Source organism: Palaemon carinicauda, chromosome 25 (assembly GCF_036898095.1).
Source record: "Palaemon carinicauda isolate YSFRI2023 chromosome 25, ASM3689809v2, whole genome shotgun sequence".
NCBI classification, from domain to species: domain Eukaryota; kingdom Metazoa; phylum Arthropoda; class Malacostraca; order Decapoda; family Palaemonidae; genus Palaemon; species Palaemon carinicauda.
Genome location: NC_090749.1, coordinates 93,445,719 through 93,469,581, shown reverse-complemented (window position 1 = coordinate 93,469,581; position 23,863 = coordinate 93,445,719). Strand labels below are relative to the sequence as shown.

At 46.7% G+C, this 23,863-nt stretch overlaps 1 pseudogene; it reads left to right on the top strand.

The window, feature by feature from the left end:
• Window positions 1–6,395: 6,395 nt before the first annotated feature.
• LOC137618706 (zinc finger protein 83 pseudogene) overlaps window positions 6,396–23,863 on the top strand; it is a 170,562-nt pseudogene continuing 153,094 nt past the window's right edge.

Sequence of the window (23,863 nt, the reverse complement as noted above, 5' to 3'; positions counted from 1 at the left end):
TCAAAGAAAGTGGTAAAAATGTAATGATACAGGATTCCTGAAATCAAAGCAAAAGGAGGTATGAACAGCACAGCCTTCTGGGAATTCAAGAAGAAAGTGGATGGAAAAAATGCCAGTAAATGTACAGCAATCAGAGGAAAGGATGGAGAAATAATAGAGGATATTGAAGAAATAAAGAAAGAATATGAGAAATTCTACAGTGATTTATTTAAGCTAGAAAATCCCCAAAGTGAAGAAGAGACCCTGGCAGAAGAAATCAACAACATGTTTGATAAATGGCTGTCAGGAAGTGACAGAGTGAGATCCAGCAAGGAAGAAAAAATAACATATCAAGAAGTAGAAGCCATCATAAAAAGCCTGAAAGACAAATACACAATGGACAGGCAAGGATTGAACAATGTTATGATTAAAATGATGGGGAATGAGATAATAGAAAGCCTGAAGCTGATACTCACAGAAATTGACGAAAGCATATGTATCCCTAAAGAGTGGGAAGAGATGTGGATACTTTCAATCCACAAAAAGGGAAATAAAATGGAACTAGAAAATAAAAGAGGCTTATTTATTACAAGCATAATTAGTAAAATATACGAGAAAATAAGGATGAAAAAATATAAGGACAGATTCAAAGAAGAGATGAGTCGATTCCAGTGTGGAGGCATTGAAGGAAGATCTACGGCCGATCATCTGCTTACACTAAATGCAGTAATAGACTATAACGCCTATTTGGGAGGGTCGACATACGTATGGTTCTGTGATGCGTATAAGTGCTTTGATAAGCTAGATCTAAAGGACTGCATAAAAGAAATGGGAAAAATGATAGGATGGAAAGAAGCATTGATAGTTAAAAAAATGAATGAAAAAGGTAGAGCAGCCATCAACTGCCCAGCAGGTACAACAGAAGATATAACGATTGAAGGAAATGTTAGACAAGGAACTATATATGGACCCAAGCTATGCAGTATAGCAACTGACAAAGTTAATAGCATTAGCAGAAAAAATATCACATTGATAAGAAATATTGAAATTGAATCACTTGTATATGTAGATGATATAATGTTTCCCTCAGGAAGGAAAGATGGTATCGAAAGTGCCATAAGTAACTGTCATAGCCTAGAGACCCTAAAGAAATTCACTATAAACACCAACCCCAAAAAATCGGGTGTATTAAGAATTAACAAAAGAAAGAAAGAGAAAGAGGTGGAGATTGAAACAAAAGTGAAGAACGGAAAAGTAAGTTTAGTTAAGGAATAGAAGTATCTGGGTGAATGGTATACAGAGAAGGGAAACAAAGAATTGAGTATCAGTAAAAAAAACCAGAGGGTTGCATATATGACCCAAGAAATAAGAAAATATGGGGATACGAGAAAATTTGGAAAGATGGCATTGGAAGTCAGAAAGAAAATATATGAAACAGTAGTTGTACCAACAATATTTGCCAACGTGGAGACCTGGAGTGTAATTAGGGACAAAGATATGAAAGATCTAGAAAACCTCCAATACAAGATAATAAGAAATATGTATGAACTACCTGCGAGTACTCCATATTGGGGCATACTTGCAAAAACAGGAATATGGCCGGTGTCCTGCAATATAAGAAGTTAATGCTCTTCCATAACATCATAAACTCCGAGGAAAAAAGACTAGTAAGAGAGATAATTGAGGATCAGTTGAAGAACCCGTATGGGAAGTGCTGGAGCAAGAGCGTAGAAGAAATCTGCAGTAAATATGGGATGGAAGTGGAAGAAATAAGAAGTTGGGGGAAAAGGACCCTGAAAAAAGAAATCAAGAAAAGAATTATAGAAAAAATAGAAGAAACTATTGAAGAAAAAAAGAAAATAATGAAAAAATTAAGATTTATTAAAGGAAATGGCCCTATGCCTTATATCAGAGAAATGTATCTGGATAAGGCATCCCTTGTGATGAAAGCAAGATTAAATATGCTCAACTTAAAAGCAAATTTCAGGGGAAAATATGATGACAATTTGTGTGATCTATGCAAAGAGGAAGAAGACACCACCGAACATTTATTTTTATGCCCAAAGTTAGAACAGCTAAAGAATGTAGAAATAAGTTTAGGTATGCTAAAAAATCCTAGCAGAGATCTGGCTGCATTTATAGATAGGGCAATGAATATAAAAGAAGAGTTTAGGAAGCCCAAACTGATTACCACAACAGGTTGCCAAAACTGATGAAAGCAAGGTGTTATCGTATCCAATTTCAAAGTAGAAGGGAATAAAATTAAAGATAGAGAACCTCATTATAATATTAATTTATTTAAGGCACAGATGATATAAACTTAATAATAAGAATAAGCGTAGAAGCTTTGCACCTATCTATAAAGAGATAGAGTGCCCGCAAACTTATTTTGCGGAGTGAGCAATAAGGAACCAGGAACCAGGAACCAGGATAGGGACCACATTTAACATTGGTATTGCTCAAAATAGAGAGCCAGGGAGGGATATTAATTTAGAATTTACATTAAATTCTTACTGTGGTGTTTGTATTTATGCATGGCCTTGGCTTCAGTAAATAAAATTTATAACAACTGGACTATAACCAAAAGAAATAATACACCGATCGAGAAGAGAAAAGTGGCGATATACAAATAAAAAGCCAGACTATTATTTCCAATAATAATGCCCAAAATTAAACATAATAATATGAACAAAATGGATAGGAACATCAAAAATTGCCTAGACAAACACCAACGATATACAATACTTAATTGTTTACTTGTTTTGGGTTTAAAACCAACTCTCCACTGAAGTCGAGTGAACTACTTCTCGGGCGGGTTCATATCAATCATCTAACGAAACATTTTCATTATAACTTATACAATTTTCTGGTTGTAGCATCTTCCAAATCACATGATCTTGTAAAAAGTAATGTCTTTAGTTTCTTCTTAAATTCAATTGCTCCCTTTAGGTCCTTCATTTCAGTTGGTAGTTTATTATAATGTCTAGGCGCACAGTAGCTAAAAGCCCTTTCACCAAATTTACTATTTGTTCTTGGTTCAGATAGTCTACGTTTGTCACTTATGTGTCTTATGGTAACATTTGTTTCTAGTTCTGGTTTTTTCAGGCATTCATTTAGATATTTTAGTTCATTTTGGTTCAGTATCTTAAACGTTAGTAAGAGTAGATTGTATTCGATTCTCGCCTTTACTGGCAGCCAGTGTAATCTAATTAGTGCAGGGGTAATTCTATCCCTATTGTGTAGTCCTTTTATTAATTCTAGCGACTCTATTTTGTACTCACTGGCCATAGATTTTTCATTTAAATATTTACTAATAAATGCTATGTTTCTAATATGATAGTTACAATTTCTTACCATATTATTTATATGTTCATTCATTGTCAGTCTATCGTAAATGATTACTTCAAGATTCCTGACAGATTTCTTTAGGTAAATGATTGATTGACCTATTTCAATTCTTTGGAAGCATTCGATTCTTTTTATATCTTTTTCATTTCCAGAAATAATACATTCCCTTTTATCTTCATTGAGCTTGAGCTATTCTGGTAACATCCAAGCCTTGATGTCATTCATTATTTCATGTATCTTTCTTTTAGCTTCATCAACTGATGCTATTGGGAAATAGAATTGTGTATCATCAGCGCATATTTTAAACTTAACTCTGTGAGTTTCAAGTATATTTGCCAGTTCAATCGTGTAAATTTCAAACAGGAGAGGACCTAGTACACTGCCTTGAGGCACCCCTTTGGTTAGTTTTCTGGTCTCAGATTGAACATTTGATATTACTACTTTAACTTTGCGGTTTTCAAGATAACTCACAAACCAGTCATATGCTCGTTCTACGATGCCCACAGCTTTAAGGTCTTCCATCAGATATGTATGTTCTGTAGTATCAAATGCTGCACTTAGATTAAGCATCACAAGAATACAACACTTGCCATTTGTTATATATCATTTCAGTTATGTAATTTTTAATCGCTAACACTGCTGTTTCTGTGAAGTAATTTTCTCTGTATGCAGATTGATCATCAGGTATAGCATTAGATTTTTTCAGATGTTTCAAGGTTTATTCGTGTACAGCAGTTTCAATAATTTTCGAATAATATGACAGGTTTGATATTGGCCTATATGAATTTAAATTGTCTATATCACCTTTTCCTTTATAGACAGGCTTGATACATGCAACTTTCTCACAATCATGGAAAACTGTCTGTGTTAGACTCATATTTACCATGTTTCGGTAGGTCTCTTGTAGTCTGGTGAAATTTTTTACATCTTTTACATAGTCAATTGGAAATGGGTCATTTCCACAGTAGCTTTTTTTTTTTAATTGCTTTATTATTCTCATATAATCACTCTGACTTAATTCTTCGAACACCCTTAGCTTACTTACACCTGTTGCTGATGTATTCCTTCGTTCTGTTGTGCCGATGTTGCGAAAACTGGAGCAGATTTGATTTATTTTTTCTTCAAAATAATCAATAAAATCATTTGCTAGGCATTTAGGATCATTAGTTATGTCAGGCAATACTATTTCTGTCTTTAGACATAATAGTTTCTTTAGGTTCTTATGTACTTTCCGTGGGTCATTTTCATTGCACACTTTTTTATAATAGGCTTTTTTTTTAACTAAGATAAGGTAATTGTAGCGATTTCTAGCTGCTTTGTAATGTTGCCAGTTTTCATCATTTTTATTTCTTTTCCATTTATCCTCCATTTTTCTTTTTCTTTTTTTCTCTTCGTGTAATTCATTATCAAACCAGTTCGATTTTTCTTTAATTGTGATTGGTTTTGTTATTTCCGGGCACCTATTATTATAATTAGTTGCAAGTATTGTTTTACTTCTATCAGTAATGCAGTTTACACAGGATTGTCTCTCTAGTAATGCAGTTTACACAGGATTGTCTCTCTAGTAATGCAGTTTACACAGGATTGTCTCTCTGCGAGGGTGTGCTTCTCTTGACAGTTGCAGACTGGTGTTATCCCTTTTATATCCCCTAGGCTTTGTTCAATGAGCTCTTTTGGATCAAAGTTAGTCTTAATTCTGTATGTGATTTCCTTCTGTATTGCATTATTTTTTCTAACATCTATTTCAAAAGACATTAACTTATGCATTGGGGATATAGAGCAGTCAGGTTCAATCTCCATATTTAGTATGATGTTGTTGTTTTTATTTACTATAACTAGATCTAGTATATGATTAGACTGAGCTGTTGGTTCAGACACTATTTTTTCAAGGTCGTGGTTGTCAATCAATTCTCTAAATTCATTGACATATGGGTCTACTCTATTATCAAGATGTAGGTTGAAATCACCACATATAACTATATTTCGATTGTCATTCAATTTATCTATTATTAAATTCATTTCGAAACATTCTTTTGCTTTTGATCGGTGGTCTATAGAGTATAACTATTTGTAGATTTACATTTCGAGATAAAATTTTAATATTCATATATTCAAATGAATTAAATATGAGATGTTTCCTTACTGTAACTTTATATGATTTCTTAATTAAGATTCCAATTCCACCAACTCTTATGTCTTCTCTTGGTTCATGATAAAAGTTATAAGGTTTAGGTGTCATTTCATTTATTTTCGATCTGTCACTCACATTACCACTCAAACAAGTTTCAGTTAATAAGCAAATATCCACATCTTGATCACTTTTGACAGATTTGCGAACAAAAGTGATCCATCACTACTTTTAAGTCTTTGAACTGAACACGAAAACTCAGCGGGGTTATTGGAAGTAGTCAAGGATTCTTCATGAAAAGTAAGTGACCGCTATTCATTATTGCACACATCGTATTGTGGTTCATGAATAAGCTGAACAAGCCCCAGAACGTGTTCATTCCCATCCCCCGAACCCCCACTTGAAAAACAGTTAATCTATCATACGATTGGGAGCGATGTGGTACTTATGAGTTTTGATTGGTTTTACTTTCTGTGAAAAATAATGACTACAACAATGTGGCTGTATAAAGTATTCAATTTTTTTTTAAAAAAAAAAGTAATAAAATGTATCCATCTTTGGCCTCTTCAATTTCGTATCCTTTGGCCAAGCGTCGTAAAAATGTACCACCAACATCAAAATGTATCCAAAAGATGCTTTCGTATTCATACTTGCAACACTGCTGTGTTTACTGATTAATAACTGGAAGAAGATCATTAGTAAAAAAACACACCTGTTTGCATCGTGCATCGAATATTTTGGAAAATCCACTTTGTTATCGAAGCTTAATCGTTTTTTTTTTTTTTTTTACATCGTCTCCTATTATCTTAATTGTTTTTTTTATAGAAACTGACATCCCTTTTCACAACAGCAGCATATTAAAAAGCAGGAAAATGCAGCGCCTTCTACGATTCTTCTTCTAGTAGTGTGCCCACAATCACAGTGTTGTGGAGAGAGCAGCGAGGAATTTCTGTGTTGTGGAGAGAACAACGAGGAAATGTAGCGGTGGGTTCCAATGTAGTCACACGAGGTAGTCCAGAATGTACCTGAATTTGCTAAATACAATTCAGTATTACCTTGCCAGTAGTGAATCCAGTTGGGAAGCAAGCACAGAGTTGAGACTTTGTCTTAGGGTAGGCTAAAGTTACGGCAGTGTTATGGGGTCTACCCTCCTCCCCCCTGGTAGGGAATGATACAGCTCCTTTGTTAGGTTAGGTGATGTTCTTATTATTGTTTCCCTTTTTTAAATATTGGAGCCTTTTCATATTAGCAGCCAGTTCCTCTCCCCACATGCATTAAAATTGAACACCAACTAACATAGCCTCCTCCCCCCTAACCTAATCTACAAGCCGTGTTCTTACCTACTTACCTTGTTAGCCCCCCTCTGCGGCCCCCCATAACAGTGCCATATTCTTAGTCGGCTGTCATCATGCACACAGTTGGCCGCTATTATACATACACCCCATAATAATACTCCCAGTCTGTCCCAACGTACTACAAAGGCTCCTGTCTCAGCCTAATGTAGGTTATGTTCACCTAACCTACCATACAGCGGATATATACATACTATACCCTTTCCTATACAGTACAGTATAGTCGTTCAGTACAGAATACATCCTGGCCAATGCCCGTCCTTCGTAGCAAATGTTATAATTGACGACTCACAAATTTTTGACATTAAAATCTATTTGCCAAATTGTTACTCATGACAGTTGTTTGATAGGTCAGAATTAGGATGAATTAACAATCTGTCTGCAAATCTACATAAGAGCCCATTGTTATTATTATTATTATTATTATTATTATTATTAATATTATTATTATTATAGTTATTATTATTATTATTATTATTATTATAAGCTAAGCTATAGCCCTTGTTGGAAAAGCAGGATGCTATAAGCTCAGCTGCTCCAACAGGGTAAAATAGTGCAGTAAGGAAAGGACATTAGGAAATAATCAACAAGAAAAAAAATGAACAATGAAAATAATATATTAAGAACGGTAACAACCTTAGAATAGCACTTTTACATATAAATTATGAGAATAGCCCATAGAGGAAAGGAAATACATTGCTGTAAATATACTACAAGAGAAGTAATGAACAATTAGAATAACATTTGTTCCGTACTTGGAATACAAACCTACGCTATTTATTAGGGGTATTACTTTCGGCAAAGCTGAAAGGACGAGCCATTAAATTTTAGCGAGGGTTAACTACCCATTTGTTCCGTAACTGGAATACAAACCACGCTATTCAATAGGGATATTACTTTTGGCGTAGCTGAAATGACAAGCCATTAATTTTTAACGAGGGTTTACTACCCCCACCGCTAGTTAGCAGGGGTAGGGGAGGGTAGCTTGCTACCCCCCTCTCACACACCTGTGCTTGAGCTCACTTTGCTCTCGGCTCGGATGGTGGTTGGATGTGTCCGCTCTCATATTGGCAGCCATTTAATTGCTTTTGTTCTTTTCTTTTACTAGTTCTGTACATGTGAAGTTGGCCTCTGTGATCATGCGCACCTGCCCTGGGTTTCCCGACCGTCCCTGTGGAACATTCATGTCAGTGGTCGAGACTGATCCTCACACCCTTTGTCCTTCTTGTAAGGGCTAACTGTGTGATAGTAACAACAAGTGTAGTGAGTGTAGGGAGTGGTCTGCCTCCCAGTGGGAGAGGTTTTCGCGACGGCGGAAGAAGAAGTCCAAACGGGATATTTCTCTTTCGAAGGTTGCTTCGAAAGGAGAAAAATCCAAGGCTTCTTCTTCCGTTGCCCAAACCTCCTCCGAAGCTCCCACTCGGTCGGTCTCTTTCGAGAGACCGTCGAGTGGTAGCGTAGACCGATGTATTATTAACCAACCTCGGGGCTCGAGAGATGATGTTGCTTCCCTTGCGAAGCAGCTCCATCTCTCCCCACCAGGGGAGGATATGTCACTAACCTCCCTTTTTTAGCTTTGGTCCTCCTTGGGGCTTACGGGCTCGCCCTCCAAGGAGGTTTTGCTCAACTACATCCGAATGGGTGCCGCTGTCAAGCATTCGTCGTCACCGTCAGAGGTTGATCCTCTGTCTCTTGTCGACGTTGTGGTGTTAGAGGTATCCAATGCGGTATCACCCATCACCTCTTCCACTCCAAACTCTACGGTAGCTGACGGCTTAGTTTCTTCCATTCCTGTTCAACCTACGAGGAAGAAACTAAGTCCATCGTCAGTCTCTCCTGCTAGTGTTTCTTCTCCTCGGGGGAGTTCACTTACAGAGACGCCTCTTCGGAGGACTGCAGAAGGTCAGGTTGCTGATCCAACGGCCCCCAGAGGGCGCATTCGTCGGAAGGCTTGCCTTCCTCTTCGCCATAGAGGCCTTCCTTCACCTGCGGTGAGGAGGCGCCTCTTTGGTTCAACATCTTCGATGCAGTCCCCCTCAGAGGAGCCTCTAGACCAATCATCCATCACTGCTCCTGCATTGGTCCTGGACCTTTCTGCAGATCGTTCACGATCTCCTTTAGTGGAAGGTCGTCCTTTTAAAGGACACGTCGACCTTCCACCCGACAGACCTGACATCGCCGTTTCTACATGGGCCTAACAAGGCTCCGCCCAAGCTCACTGTTGCGCGCCAACAACATACGCGCCCACGAGACCTGACGAGCGCTCTATTGTAGCTCCTCAGGCCCCATCACTACGCATGGAAATTCACCATAACCCTAACACAGGGCATCAAGAGCGTACGCGCCAGCACGCGCATGCGCTCCAACAGGAGTATAGCTCCATCATGCGCTATGCGCGCTCTCATGCACATATGCGCCCACGTTCTCCTGCGAAAAATGCGCTCACGCGCCAACAGTCTCCTACACGCCCGCGCCCATCTGCGCGCTAATACTCACCTGCGCGGCATCAACCTCCTGCGCAATTGCACTCTCGTGCACACCAGCGCTCTCCCGCGCGCCAACATTCTCCTGCCTGCGCGCATACGCGTCCAACATCTAACTCTTCGGCGCGCCATGCTGCGCATCATCCTACGCGCCAGGTAAAACCTGCGTGCCAACTGTCAACAGATAGCAGGACTTCCGGGAAGTCAGCAGTGCTGTCTTCTCTCACGCACCAACCAGTACTAATGCTCCAGCGCTCACCTGCGCGCCACCCTTCTTCTGCATGCATCCACACGGATACGCGCGCGCCCTGTGCTCACTCGCCCATCCTCTCCAAGGGATGCGCGCCAACATTCTCCCGCGCTTGCGCACGCTCCACATGATTCAACTGTGGGCCCTTGCGCTAGGGAATTTTCTCCTGCGCGCGCGCCCTACGGCCGGCACAGACGCGCGCGAGCCCCGATATTCTCCCTCGCGCGAGCGCCATTATTCTCCCTCGCGCGAGCGTCAATATCCTCCCGTGCTCGAGACTACTGAACAACGTACGGCTAGGTCGCCATCGCCTCATTCTCCTCCCCGCAAGCGCATACCACCGCATATTGTGGTAGAAGGGGAACTTCCAGAGGGGTCCAGGATCCCAAAGCTACCACAGGCGATCCCACCAATGATAGTGACTCCTCCTAGGGATCCTTCAATCCCTTTCCCTTCAAAGGGTATGTCTGGCAGCGCGTCTGTCAGCCAACAGCCCTGGTTCGGTGCCCTGATCAGAGCCGTAACTCAGGCCTTCAAGCCTGTCTTCTCTGAATTGGGACCCAGAACCATGGCTTCTTCTACCCCTTTGAAGAGAAAAAGAGGAGTTTCAGATGCGGTCACTTCCCCAAGGTCGAAACTGACTCCACGCAGACCTTTGAGGCAGGTTCCTTCTATTCCTCAGACTGCCTCTCCTTCCCTTTCGGACGAAGATTTCCCGTCCCCAAGGGAATCATGCAAGGAGAGACTTTCCCTCATTGCACCAATGAAGGAAACCTCTCTTCGCGCCGAGGGGTCTACTCAGTCGGGGATTTGAAGGAACTTGCCACCCTTGTCAATGTTGGAGTCTTACATCCTTCCCAGGAAGGAATTTAAAAGACTCCAAAACATTGCCTAAGTCCTCTACTATGACTAGGATGGAGCCAACTAGCCCCTCAGGGAATGACCGCGACTATCCCCAAGAAGAGCCTTCGGGGATAGAAGGAGACTTCGCTGCAAGTCCTACAGCAGGAGGAGACCAGCAAAAGTCAGAACATGCGTTTTGGCAAGTTCTGACTCTAATGAGGGCTCTCGACGGGTTTTCCGACCCAGAGATCCCTCCTCGAGAGGGCAAAGACACGGTCTTTGGTACTCAAAGACAGAGCTCTCCTACATGCCAATGCCATCTATCCAGCGCTCCAGCGTTCTCTTGCGTGCCGGCGCCCTCCAGAGCGCTAGCGCTCTTTGTTGCGCCAGCACTCTCCATCTTGCCAACGACCTCCTTCGCGCCATTGTTCTCCTGTGCGTCCATGCTCTCCAGTGCATTAGCATATGTCAGCTTGCCAGCGCTTGCCAGGCATACAGCACTCTACTGCGCCCCAGCACTTTTCCGCTCGGTAGAGCTCTTCACTGCGCTAGCCTTTTCCTGCTCCAGCCCTCTCTTGCACACTAGCGCTCTCCACTGCATCAGCATATGCCAGCGCTCGCCAGGTTGCCAGTACAGTGAACCCTCGCTACTTCGCGGTTCGACCATCGCGGATTCACCACTTCGCGTATTTTTTTCATAACCCATACAGTATATATATACATATCGCGGATTTTCCGGAAATTTCGAAAATACCGCGATGTCTGAAGACCCCAAATACGATATTTCGTTACCTGTAATTCCTTTAATACTGTAATTAGTAATATCTGCTCTTACTGATTATTCATTGCATTACATATGACATATAATTAAGCACAGAAAGAAATAAAATACGAAAAGAGAATGTTATCATACGATAATTCAGTACTGTATACAGTACGTAGTAAAATTAAATCGAACATGAAACGCAAATCAGATGCAGTCATACCATATTAGAAGGGTGTAAGGCTGCTGTTGGCTACTAGTGTACTACAAATGTAATGGATGTGCTTCTTTTCCATGAATCTTTTGTATATATACGTACGTAGTACTGCATCCAATAATATTCTTTGTTGCAAAAATCACATTTCGAATAAGCGTACGAGAGAGAGATAGAGAGAGAGAGAGACACACACACATCCTACAACAAAAGCGTAAAATAGCGTACGTAAAGCTATTATTATTATTGTTATTATTATTATTATTGTTGTTGTTGTTATTAAAATTATTATTGTTATTATTATTATTATTATTATCATTATTATTATTATTATTACAGTATCATTATTTATTATTATTATTACAGTATTATTATTACTGTACAGTATACTGTACGCAGGGTATCTTGTACTTTGAATTGGTAACCTACGTAGCATATAAGACGGGTTGTGATTGGTTCAAGCGCTGATAGATGACGAATCAGAACCCAAGTTTTGTAATCTAGCCTGTGATTGGTGTTTTGACCGCTTCTCCAACTTCCAGCATCTTTTCGCGGCCACTTTCTCTCCCGCCGTATCGCTGTGTAGACGTTGTTAAATTTGTGAACTTTAATCTGTGCTGTGCGTGACTGTTTTAAGTTGAACTTTTAGTTGAACTCTCTGTTAAACCCTACTGTACAATGCCTCCCAAGCGTTCTGCTTCTACTAAGGCAGGTAGTGAGCCTAAACGCCACCGAAGGATGATGACGATTGCTGAGAAGGTGACGCTTCTCGATATGTTAAAAGACGGTAGAAGTTATGCGTCCGCAGCCCGCTATTTTGGAATCAATGAATCCACCGTTCGCTATATCAAGAAGGACGAGGCGAACATTAGAAAGACGGCTGCAATCACCTTTAGCAGATCAGCGAAACGAGTCGTTACCACGCGTAATAAAACGATCGTAGGCATGGAAGGTGCTTTAGCTGTGTGGATTGCCGACTGCCGGAAGAAGAACATAGCCTTGGATACGAACACCATCCGAACAAAGGCTTTGAGCTTGTATGAGAATTTTGCGGCAAAGGAACCTCAAGACGACGATGGCGACCATGCTGAAGAAGATGATGATGTAGATGAACCTCAACCAGGGACATCCACTGATTCCCAGCGTCAGAAACAACGTTTTTCCGCCAGCAAAGGATGGTTCGCGAAGTTTCAGAAACGCTTCGCCCTGAAAAGCATTTCCCTGCATGGCGAGGCTGCTTCCGCTGACACTACCGCTGCTGAAACTTACGTGAACCAGACGTTCAAGAATATTATCGCCGAAGGTGGATACAAGCCGGATCAAGTCTTTAATATGGATGAGACCGGCTTGTTTTGGAAGAGAATGCCGTCGCAAACTTTCCTGTTCAAAGAAGAAGCCAAAGCCTCTGGCTTTAAAGCATTCAAGGATCGCGTTTCCCTCGTGATGTGTGGCAATGCTGCTGGATTTTTGCTAAAGCCGGGGCTTATTTATAAGTCGAAAAATCCTCGCGCTTTGAAAAATAAAAACAAGAATCTCCTTCCCGTGTACTGGATGCATAATCCAAAAGCATGGATTACGAAGATGCTGACCTCCAACTGGTTCCACCAGTGTTTCATCCTGCAAGTCAGTGAATATCTCTTAGAGAAGGGCTTGCCATTCAAGATCCTTCTCCTTATGGATAACGCTGGTGGACACGCAACTGACCTGTCGCGTGAGGGCGTTCAGGTTGAGTTCTTGCCACCCAACACCACGTCATTAATTCAACCGATGGACCAGGGGGTTATCAGGGTGTTCAAGGCCCTCTACATGAAGAATACCTTGGCGGACCTCGTTGCGTGTGTGGATGCTGCCCAAGATGATGAGGATGAAGATTTTAACTTGAAGGCGTACTAGCGACAGTACACCATAGCCACGTGCCTGAAGAATATTCAGAAGGCACTGCAAGAGATGAAACCTGCAACCGTGAATGCGAGCTGAAAGAAGTTGTGGCCCCAGATTGTTTACGACGACGAGGGATTTACTCCGTCTGAAATCCAACACTCTGCAATACGCAAATCTGTGCAGTTGGCTGCCATAATTGGTAGTGACGGGTTTGGCGACATGACGACTGAAGACGTCGACGAGTTTTTGGACTGCCATTCCCAGCCGCTAACTGACGCAGACCTAGAAGACCTGACGAAATCGGCATGCGAAGAAGAGAGTGAAACCCAGGAAGAGACCCAAGAAAATGTCGAAGAAACGGGCTTAACATTAGAACGGCTTGCCAAGTTCTGCAACCATATGAAGGAGGCGAAAGAAATGTTGCAAGAGTGGGACGAGGATATGGTTCGGTCTATGCAATTCTCCAACAAGGTCGATGACATCATGATTCCCTACAGGATGCTCTTAGAGCGAAAAAAGAAGCAGCGGCAGCAACTTCCGATCACAATGTTCTTCCAGCCTCGCAAAAAAGAGCCAGTTCCTCCTGCTAGTACGCCTTCGGAAGAAATTGAAGTTGAAGAGGTGTCCCAGGAAAAGACACCTCCGTCTGAAGAGACGTAAAATACTATTATTGGCTGCACAGTAGAAGACATCATCAGCTTCATCATCATCATTTATACTGTGCAGCAAATTCATCGCCATCATCATTCAAGTTTTTCTTGAACTTTTTTCGTGGTGAGTACAGTAACAATCTTTATTTTTTACTTTAATATTCTAACATTTTAATATATGTGCCTGTTTTAGTTTAGTACTGTATGCATTAAGTTAAAGGGAAGGTTTTAAAAGTCTGAAGAGTATACATGTTGTAACCTATCATATTTTTTTTTTTAAATTTACATTTACGTACCTAAAACAATCTCTCTCTCTCTCTCTCTCTCTCTCTCTCTCTCTCTCTCTCTCTCTCTCTCTCTCTCTCTCTCTCTCTCTCTCGTACAGGTAAATTGTTTTCCTGGTTTGCTACGTACAGTATGTACTGTATGATTTTATATAGATACGGTAAATAATATTTGTAATAACATATTTTCTAAAAGCTTTTACTGTAAATATCATTATTTATCACTTTCATCATGCGCGTTAAAGGCCTTCTTTGTTCTGAGTGTGGTTGTTTACTGAGCGTACTTTATGCCGCCGTCGTTTCAGGCGGCATCATAAAGAAAAACATTTCATTTGGAAGTCCTAAGAAAAATTATGTAAAACATTGGTAATAACAAAATCAACATACCGTACTGAATAATCAATATAATCGATGCAAAAACTAACCTATACACAGATGTGTACAGTAAATGCGTTTGTTTCTTCATTATGATCAGAGATAAACGTAAACTAAACATTGGTTGCTTTTTGGCGTGTTTAGGAAACGCGATATAAAATCGCCTTTAATATTTGTGCCTGTTTTAGTTTAGGGTACTGTAGTACATGCATTAAGTGTTCTGTACATTAAAGGGTAGTTTGTTAACAGTATTACGTACAAGGGAAGGTTTTAAAAATCTGAATATACATGTTAAATAAATAGGTATATATGGTGTCACTACTTCGCGGATTTTCACCTATCGCGGCCGGGTCTGGAACCCATCTACCGCGATAAACGAGGGTTCACTGTACTCTATTGCGCGCCATCCCTCTCCCACTCGGCAGTGCTGTCCTGCCAGCGCTCTCCTTCCCACCAGTGCTCTCCTGCGCGCTAGCTCTTCCCAGCTCTCCTCAGTGCCAGCGTCTCCAGGTAGCTAGTACTCTCCTGTGGGCTAGCGCTGTCCATGTTGTCAGCGCTCTCCAGTGCCTCAGCACTCCCCAGCTCTTCCACACTCCGCAGCGCATCAGGGTTTGTCACCTCGCCAGCATGGTACCACTCACCAGCATGTCAGCACTCACCAGCCCTTCAGGGCTCTGCAGCGCATCAGTATTCTCCACCGCAACAGCGTTTGCCAGCACGAACGCACTCATAAGCACATCAGCGCTTTCCAGCTCACCAGCGCTCTCCTGCGAACCAGCGCTGTCCAGTTTGCCAGCACTCGGCTGCACGCCAGTGTTCTCAATCTCGCCAGTGCAATCCAGCTCGCCAGAACTCTCCTGCAACGCTAGCGTTCTCCGGCTCGGTAGAGCTCTCCAACTCGCCAGTACTCTCCTCTGCGCCACCACTCGCCAGCTGGCCAGAGCTCTCCTGTGGGCCAGTGCTCTCCAGCTCTCAAGCGTGCTAATACTCTCGTGTGCTAGCGCTCTCCAGTGCGTCATCGTTCCCCAGCATGTCCACGCTCTCCAGCACCTCAGCGTTTTACAGCTCGCTGGCACATCAGCGTTTTCTAACTCACTATCACTCTCTAACTTGCCAGTGCTCTCTAGCTCCTCAGCCCTCTCCAGCATGTCAGCGCTCCTCAGCGCTTCCACGCTCTCCAGCGCATCAGCGTTTGCTAGCACACCAGGGCTTCCCAGCACGACGGCGCTCCCCAGCACGACAGCAATCACCAGAACGTCATCGCTCTCTAGCTCGCCAGCTCTGTCCAGCGCACCAGCTATGTCCAGTGCGCCAACGCTTTTCTGAGTGCCAGCAGTCTTCATTTCGTCAGCGCTTTCCTGCCCACTAGCTCTTTCCAGCTCGCCATCGCTCTGCAACATGCCAGTGGTCTCCAGCACTTTCCTGCACGTCAGCGCTCTCTAGCGTCTCAGTGCTTTTCAGTGCATCAGCATTTACCAGCTCGCCAGGACATCATCGCTCTCCTGTGTGCCAGAGCTCTCAAGCTCGCCAGCGCTCTCAAGCTCGCCAGCGCTCTCCTGCGCGCCAGCTCTCTCCATTTCGGCAGCACTCTCTCGCCCATCAGCGTGTCCAGCTCGCCAGCACTCTCCTGCGCCCCAGGACTCATCGGATCGGCAGTGCTCTCCAGCGGGTCAGTGGACTCCAGCGCGTCCACGTCCTCCAGCACATCAGTGTTAGCCAGCACCACAGCACTCACCAGCACGTCAGGGCTCTCCAGCTCGCCTGTGTTCTCCTGCATGGCAGAGCTCTCCTACATGCCAGTGCCATCTATCCAGCGTTCTCTTGCGTGCAGGAACTCTCCTGCGCGCCAACGCTCTCCAGTACACAAGGGCTTGCCAGCGCCCTCCAGCGCACTAGTGCTCTTTATTGCGCCAGCACTCTCCAGCTCGCCAGCGACCTCCTTCACGCCAGTGTTCTCCTGCGCACAAGCGCTCTCCAGCGCGTCAATGCTCTCCAGTGCATCAGCATATGCCAGCTTGCCAGCGCTCGCCAGGATGACAGCACTCTACTGCGCCCCAGCGCTCTCCCGCTCGGCAGAAGAGCTCTTCAATGCACTAGCCCTCTCCTTTACACTAGTGCTGTCCACCGCATCAGCATATGCCAGCGCTCGCCAGTGTGCCAGTACTCGCTTGCGCGCCAGCACTCTATTGTGCGTCATCCCTCTCCCACTCGGCAGTGCTGTCCTGCCTGCCAGCGCTCTCCTTCCCACCTGTGCTCTCTTGCACGCCAGCATTTTCCAGCTCTCCTCAGCGCTAGCATCTCCAGGTAGCCAGCACTCTCCAGCGTGTCAGCGCTCCTGAGCGCTTTACACTCTCCAGTGCATCAGCGTTTACCAGCACGCCAGCGCTCCCCAGTACGACAGCGCTCTCCAATACGACAGCATTCACCAGAACATCAGCGCTCTCTAGCTCGCCAGCGAATTCCTGCGGGCCAGCTCTGCCCAGCGCGCTAGCACTTTTCTGCGTGCCAGCGGTCTCTCACCCACTAGCTCTCTCCAGCTCGCCAGCGCTCTGCAACGTGCCAGTGGCCTCCAGCGCTCCAGCACTTTCCTGCGTGTCAGTGCTTTCCAGCGCATCAGCGTTTACCAGCTCACCAGGACGTCATCGCTCTCCAGTTCGCCAGCGCTCAATAGCTCGCCAGGGGTCTTCTGCTCGCAAGCACTCTCCAGCGCTTCAGCGCTCTCCGTCTCAGCAGGACTCTCTTGCTCTTCAGAGCTCTCCGTCTCGGCAGGGATCTCCTGTGCGCCAGTGCTCTCCAGCTCACCAGCACTCTCGTGCGCTCTAGTGCCCTCCGGTTTGATAGTGCTCTCTTGCACACGAACTCTTTCCAGCGCATCAGCAGTCTCTAGGGCGTCAGTGCTTCCATGATGGCCAGCGCATCAGCGTTTGCCAGCTCTCCAGCTCGCCAGTGCTCTCTTGTGCGCCAGCTCTCCCCGTCTCGCCAGCACTCTCCTGAGCCCCAGAATCCAGTGGATCGGCAGTGCTCTCCAACCCGTTAGCGCTACCCAGCGCGTCCACGCCCTCCAGTACATCATTGTTATCCAGCTCTCCAACGCATTAGTGCTCTCCAGCGTGTCAGCAGTCTGCAGCATGTACACGTCCTCCAGCACATCAGTGTTAACCAGCTCTCCAGGGCTCGCCAGCACCACAACACTCACCAGCATGTCAGGGCCCTCCAGCTCGCCTGTGGTCTCCTGCGCGCTAGTACCATCTATCCAGCGCTCCCCAGCGCGGAAGCGTTCGCCACTGCATCAGCGTTTGCCAGCACATCAGCGTTATCCTGTTTGTTAGCGTTCTCCTGCGCGCCAGCGCTTTCCAGCTCGCTAACACTCTCCTGCGCGCCAGCACTTTCCAGCGAGTCCATGTTACCCAGCGTATGAGCTGTTGCCAGCTTGCCAGAACACAAGTGCTCGTCAGCACAACAGCACTCGCTAGCATGTTAGCGCAATCTAGCTCACCAGGGCTCTCCAGGTTTCTAGTGCTCTCGTACATGCCAGCACTATCCAGCTTGTCAGCACTCCAGCTAGGCAGTGCTCTCCTGTGCGTGAGGGCTCTCCAGCTTGCCAGTAATCTCCAATGCGTCAACGCTTCCCAGCGTGTCCACACTCAATAGCTTATATGCGTTTGTGAGCTCGACATCACCCACTGTCATGTCAGCGCTCTCCATTTCGCCAGCGCTCTCCAGCTCGCCAGTGCACTCCTGCACACCAATGCATGCCAGCACTCTCTTGTGCGCTGGTGCTTTCCGTCTCGGGAGTGCTAACCTGCGTGCCAGCCCTCTCCTGCGCTCCAGCACTCTTTATTGTGCCAGCGCTCTCCAGTGCATCAGCTTATGCCAGCCTGCCAGCGCTCGCCAGGACGACAGCACTGTATTGCGTGCCTGCGCTCCCCTTTGTGCCAGCATTTTCCAACTCGTCGGCAATCTCGTGCTTGTCACCGCTATCCAGCTCGCTAGCACTTTCTTGTGCCCCCAGCTCTCTACCGCTCGGCAGCGCTCTCCTTTGCGCTAGTGCTTTTCTGTGCGCCAGCGCTCTTTAGCGCGGCTAGCCCTATCCTGTGCGCCAGTGCTCGTCATTTTACCAGCGCTCTCCAGCGCATCAGCATATGCCAGCGCTCGCTAGGGCGACAGCACTCTCTTGTGCGGCAGCGCTCTCCAGCTCCCCAGCACTCTATTATACGCCATTGCTCTCCCTCTCAGCAGTGCTCTCCTTCACACCATTTCACCTGTGCTCCCCTGCGTGCCAGAGCTATTTAGCTCTCCAGCGCTCTCATGCGCGCCAGGTTCTCCAGCTTGGCAGCGCTCTCTTGTGTGCCACAACCCTTTGGATCGGCATTGCTCTCCAACGCGTTAGCGCTCCCCAGCGCTTTCACGCCCTCCAGCATATCAGTGTTAGCCAGCTCTCTACTGCTCACCAGTACCACAGCACTTACCAGTATGTCGGCGCTCTCCAGCTTGCTTGCGCTCTCTTATGCGCCAGCACTCTTTAGCTCTCTCCGGCTCTGCAGCACTCTCCTGTGCGTCAGTGCTCTCTAACTCACCAATACTCTCCAGTGTGCCAGTACTCTCTTGCGCACCAGCGCTCTCCAGTGTGCCAGAGGTCAGCTCTCTCCAGCACGATAGCACTCACCAGCACGTCAGCGCTCTGTTGCTTGCTAGTTGTTTCCTGTGCGCCAACGATCTCCAGATTGCCGGCGCTCTCCTGCTTCCCAGCACTCTCCAGTTTGCCATCACTCTTCTGCGCGCCAGCGCTCCGCAACCCGTCCACACTCTGCAGCGCATAAGCGATTGTCACGTCAGCACTCACCAGCATGTCAGTGCTCTCCAGCCCGTCAGTGCTCCCCAAAGCATCCATGATTTCCAGCGCATCAGTGTTTGCCAGCACGACAGCACTCATCAGAGCATGAGCGCTTTCCAGCTTGCATTTGCTCTCCAGTTTGCCAGCGCTCTTGATCTCGCCATCGTGCCAGTGCTATCTAGTTCGCCAGTACTCTCCTGTGCGCTAGCGCCCTCCAGCGTGTCAGCACTCTCCAGTATGTAATCGCTCTCCATTGCCTCAGCATTTGCTAGCACGCCAGCACGTCAGCGTTCTGTAGCTCACTAGCGCTCTCCAGTTTGCTAGTGCTCTTCAGCATAAGCCACGCTCTCCAGTGCATCAACGTTTGTCAGCTTCCAAGCACCCATCAGGTCAGCACTTTCCAGCTCGCCAGTGCTCGCCAGCGCTCTCCAGCGCACCAGCTCTCTCCAGCGCGTCAGCACTCTTTTGCATGTCAGCAATCTCCAGCTCGTCAGCGCTCTCCTGCGCGCCAGCTCCCTAGTGCTGTCTAATGTGCCAGTGGTCTCCAGAGCATCAGCGTTTGCCAGCTCACCAGGACGTCGGCTCTCTCCAGTTCGGCAGAGCTCTCCTGCAAGCCAACGCTCAATAACTCGCCAGGGGTCTCTTGCGAGCCAGCACTCTCCTGCGCTTTAGCGCTCTTGGTCTCGGCGTGACTCTCCCGTGCTTCAGTGCTCTCCATCTCGGTAGGGCTCTCCTCTGCGCCAGTGCTCTCCAGCTCACCAGAACTCTCCTGTGCTCTAGTGATCTCCTTCTCGGTAGTGTTCTCTTGTGCACCAGCGCTCTCAAGGGCACCAGCTCTCTCCAGCGCGTCAGCACTCTAGAGCGTCCGCGCTTCCATGTTGTCCAGTGCATCAGTGTTTGCCAGCTCGTCAGCGCTCTCCAGCTTGCCAACACTATTGCACGCCAGCACTCTCCTGCATGGCAGAGCTATCCAGCTGCCCAGTACTCTCCTGTGCGTCAGCGGTTTCCACCTCACCAGCGCTCTCCTGCCTGCCAGCATTCTCCTGCTTGCCAGCACTCTCCTTCTCGCCTGCTCTCTCCGTCTTAGCAGCACTCTCCTGCGGTCCAGCACCCTCTGGATCGGCACTGGTCTCCAACGCGTTAGCGATCCCCAGCGCATTCAGGCCCTCCAGCATATCAGTGTTAGCCAGCTCTCTAGTGCTCACCTGTACCACAGCACTTACCAGTACGTCGGCGCTCTCCAGCTTGCTTGCGCTCTCTTATGCGCCAGCGCTCTATAACTCTCTCCGGCTCTGTAGCGCTCTCCTGTGCGTCAATGCTCTCTAACTCGCCAATACTCTCCTGAGCGCCTGCTTTCTCCTGCTCACTTGCTAGCTTCGATCTAGCACTCTTTTTCTCGCGAGTGTTCTCCAGTGCACCAGTATTCTCTTGCGCACCAGCGCTCTCCAGTGTGCCAGCGCGTCAGCTCTCTCCAGCACGATAGCACTCACCAGCACGTCAGCGCTCTGTTGCTTGCTAGTTGTTTCCTGTGTGCCAACGATCTCCAGCTTGCCTGCGCTCTCCTGCTTCCCAGCACTCTCCAGCTCGCCAGTGCTCTCCAGTGTGTCAGCGCTCCTCAGCAAGTCCAATCTCCAGCACGTCAGCGTTTGCCAGCTCGCCAGCGCTCGCCAATAGGACAGCACTCTCCAGAACCTTGGTGCTCTCCAGCTTGCCAACACTCTCCTACGTGCCAGCTGTCTCCAGCACTCTCCTGCATGCCAGCAACCTCCAGCTCTCCAGTGTTCTTCAGCACGCTAGATCTCTCCAGCGCAGCAGCACTCTACTGCGTGCCAATGCTCTCCAGCCCGTCAGTGCTCCCCAGCGTGTCCCCGCTCTCCAGCATATCAGTGTTGCAGGGGTTTGCAGACTGTGGCCAGATATAGCACGCAGACCGCCTAGTGTCCGATTGCCGACTAAACTCCAACGTTCACTACACAAAAAGATAAAACAGTAGAATAATCATAAATCTGGGTAAAAGGTAAACAATCAAGAATGAACTGGGCACTGGGCACCACCCCTTGATTTTATACTGGGCAAGGGGACCCAGCTAGAATATTACTTCCCTCTTATCTTCCCTATAAATAGCTAAAGGTTTGTATCGTTATGAAAAATAAGAATTATCTCTGATTTTGTCATGTCATTATTTTTACTTCCTCTCCTAACGTTCATAATGTATGAATAACTTGAAATAAAGAAACATCCTGCCAAAAAAAAAAAAAAAAAAAGCAGGCGGTTTCTCTTTATTTAAAATACTTTACCTAGCACATCCAAGAGAGGGACGGTAAATTTGAGAAAAGATGAGAAATTCTAAGGTTGTAGCTGGGTCCCCTTGTCCAGTATAAAATCAAGGGGTGGTGCCCAGTGCCCAGTTCATTCTTGACTTACCTTTTTCCCAAATCTCTGGGTATTCCACCTTATTGTTTTTGTTTAGTGAAAAGGTGTTTGTTCTGTAACTGACATACAAACCTTAGCTATTTAATATGGGTTATTACTTTCGGCGTAGCTGAAATGACGAGCCATTAAAATTTTAACGAGGGTTTACTACCCTCCACTGACGTGCTTGAGCTCACTTTGCTCTCGGCTCGGGTGGTAGTCGGATGTGTCCGCTCTCACCCTCGCCTCTCTGACAGCCATTAATGTCTTTTTGCTTTCTCTCCAACGGGTTTGAGTGTGAAGTTGGCCTCTGCAAACATGCGTAAATGTCCTGGATTACCCGACCACCCTTGCGGTACATTTATGTCGGCGGTCGAGACGGACCCTCACACCCTTTGTCCTTATGTAGGGGACAACGGTGTGATAGTAGTAATAAGTGTGGTGAGTGTAGGGAGTGGTCTACCTCTCAGTGGGAGATGTTTTCTCGGCGACAGAAAAAGTAGTCCAGGCGGGATATTTCTCCTTCGAAGATTTCTTTGAAAGGAGAAAATCCCAAGGGCTCTTCTTCCGTTGCCCAAACCTCCTCCGAAGCTCCCACTCGATTGGTTTCTTTCGAGAGACCTTCGAGTGGTAGCGTAGACTGTGTTTCTGTTTCCCGATCACGGGGTTCGAGGGATGGCGTTGCCTCATCTAGCGTGGCAGCTCCACCTTTTCCCCTGGGGGAGGATTTAAATGTTAATGTAACTGATTTATTCCAGCTTTGGTCTTCCTTGGGGCTCGAGGGTTTGCCCTCCAAGGAAGCCTTGTTTGACATCATCCGGTTGGGTGCCGCTGTCAAGCAATCGCCGACTTTGGCAGAGGTTGATCCTCTGTCTATTGTCGACGTTGTGGTGTCAGAGGTATCCAATGCGGTATCTCCTAATACCTCTGCAACTTCTCAACCCGCTGTAGATGAAGGCTTAGTTTCTCCCATTCCTGCTGAACCTACGAGGGGGGAACTAAGTCCAACAGTCTCTCCTGCCGGTGATTCTCTCCCTCGGGGGAGTTCAGTCACAGAGACTCCTTTTCGGAGGACTGCTGATGGTCAGCTTGCTGACCCAATGGCCCCTAGAGGGTGCATACGTCGTAAGGCTCTCCTTCCTCTTCGCCAGAGAGGCCTTCCTTCACCTTATAAGTCGGTGAGGAGGCACCTCTTCGGTTCATCATCATCAGTGCAGTCCGCCACAGAGGAGCTTCGTCATCGATCTCCGACTGTTCCTGCTACGACCCTGGACCTCTCTGCGGATCGTTCGCGATCGCCATCGGTGGAAGGTCGTCCTTACAAAGGGCATGCCGACCTTCCATCCATCAGACCTGCTGACCTGCCGTCACCGTTCCTGGCTGCTGATGCGCTTTGGGCGCCAACTAAACCTGTTATTATAAAACAGGCACCGTCCCCTTCGGGGGTAACAAGGGCGTACGCGCAAATTAGCGCACACATCCCTTACGCGCCATGCCAAGCATGCGCGCCAACGTTCTCCTGACCTCATTGAGGATTCGGAGATAGCGCGTTAGTGCTCTCCTGCTGCTGCTGTTGCTGATATAGCGCGCCAGTGTGCACCTGCTGCCGAGGTTCCTGATAAAGTGCGCCACTGCTCACCTGCTGCCGAGGTTCCTGATTAAGCGCGCCAGCGCTCACCTGCTCGCCAGCGTGCCATTGCGCGCCCTCAACCTACTGCGCGCTCTCAACCTACTGCACGCAATGCGCGCCAATGTTCTCCTGCGCGCCAGCACTCACCAACTTGCCAGCGCTCTCCTGCGCGCCAGTGCTCACCTGCGCGCCAACGATCTCCTGCGTGCCCACGATCTTCGGATCTGGGTGCTGTAGGGAAGTTAAAGATTTCCCCTACTCGCCAACGTTTGCCAACGCGCCGTCTGCTTTCACATGCGCGCCATCCCTCGCCAGCGCGCAGTCGCCTACACGCACCCACGAGGATGCGCGCGCCCTGCGTGCCCACGCCCATCTCCCACAGCAGTGATGCATCGCCAGCCTGATGTGCGCCCAAAAGAGGCCCGCCAACGTACGCG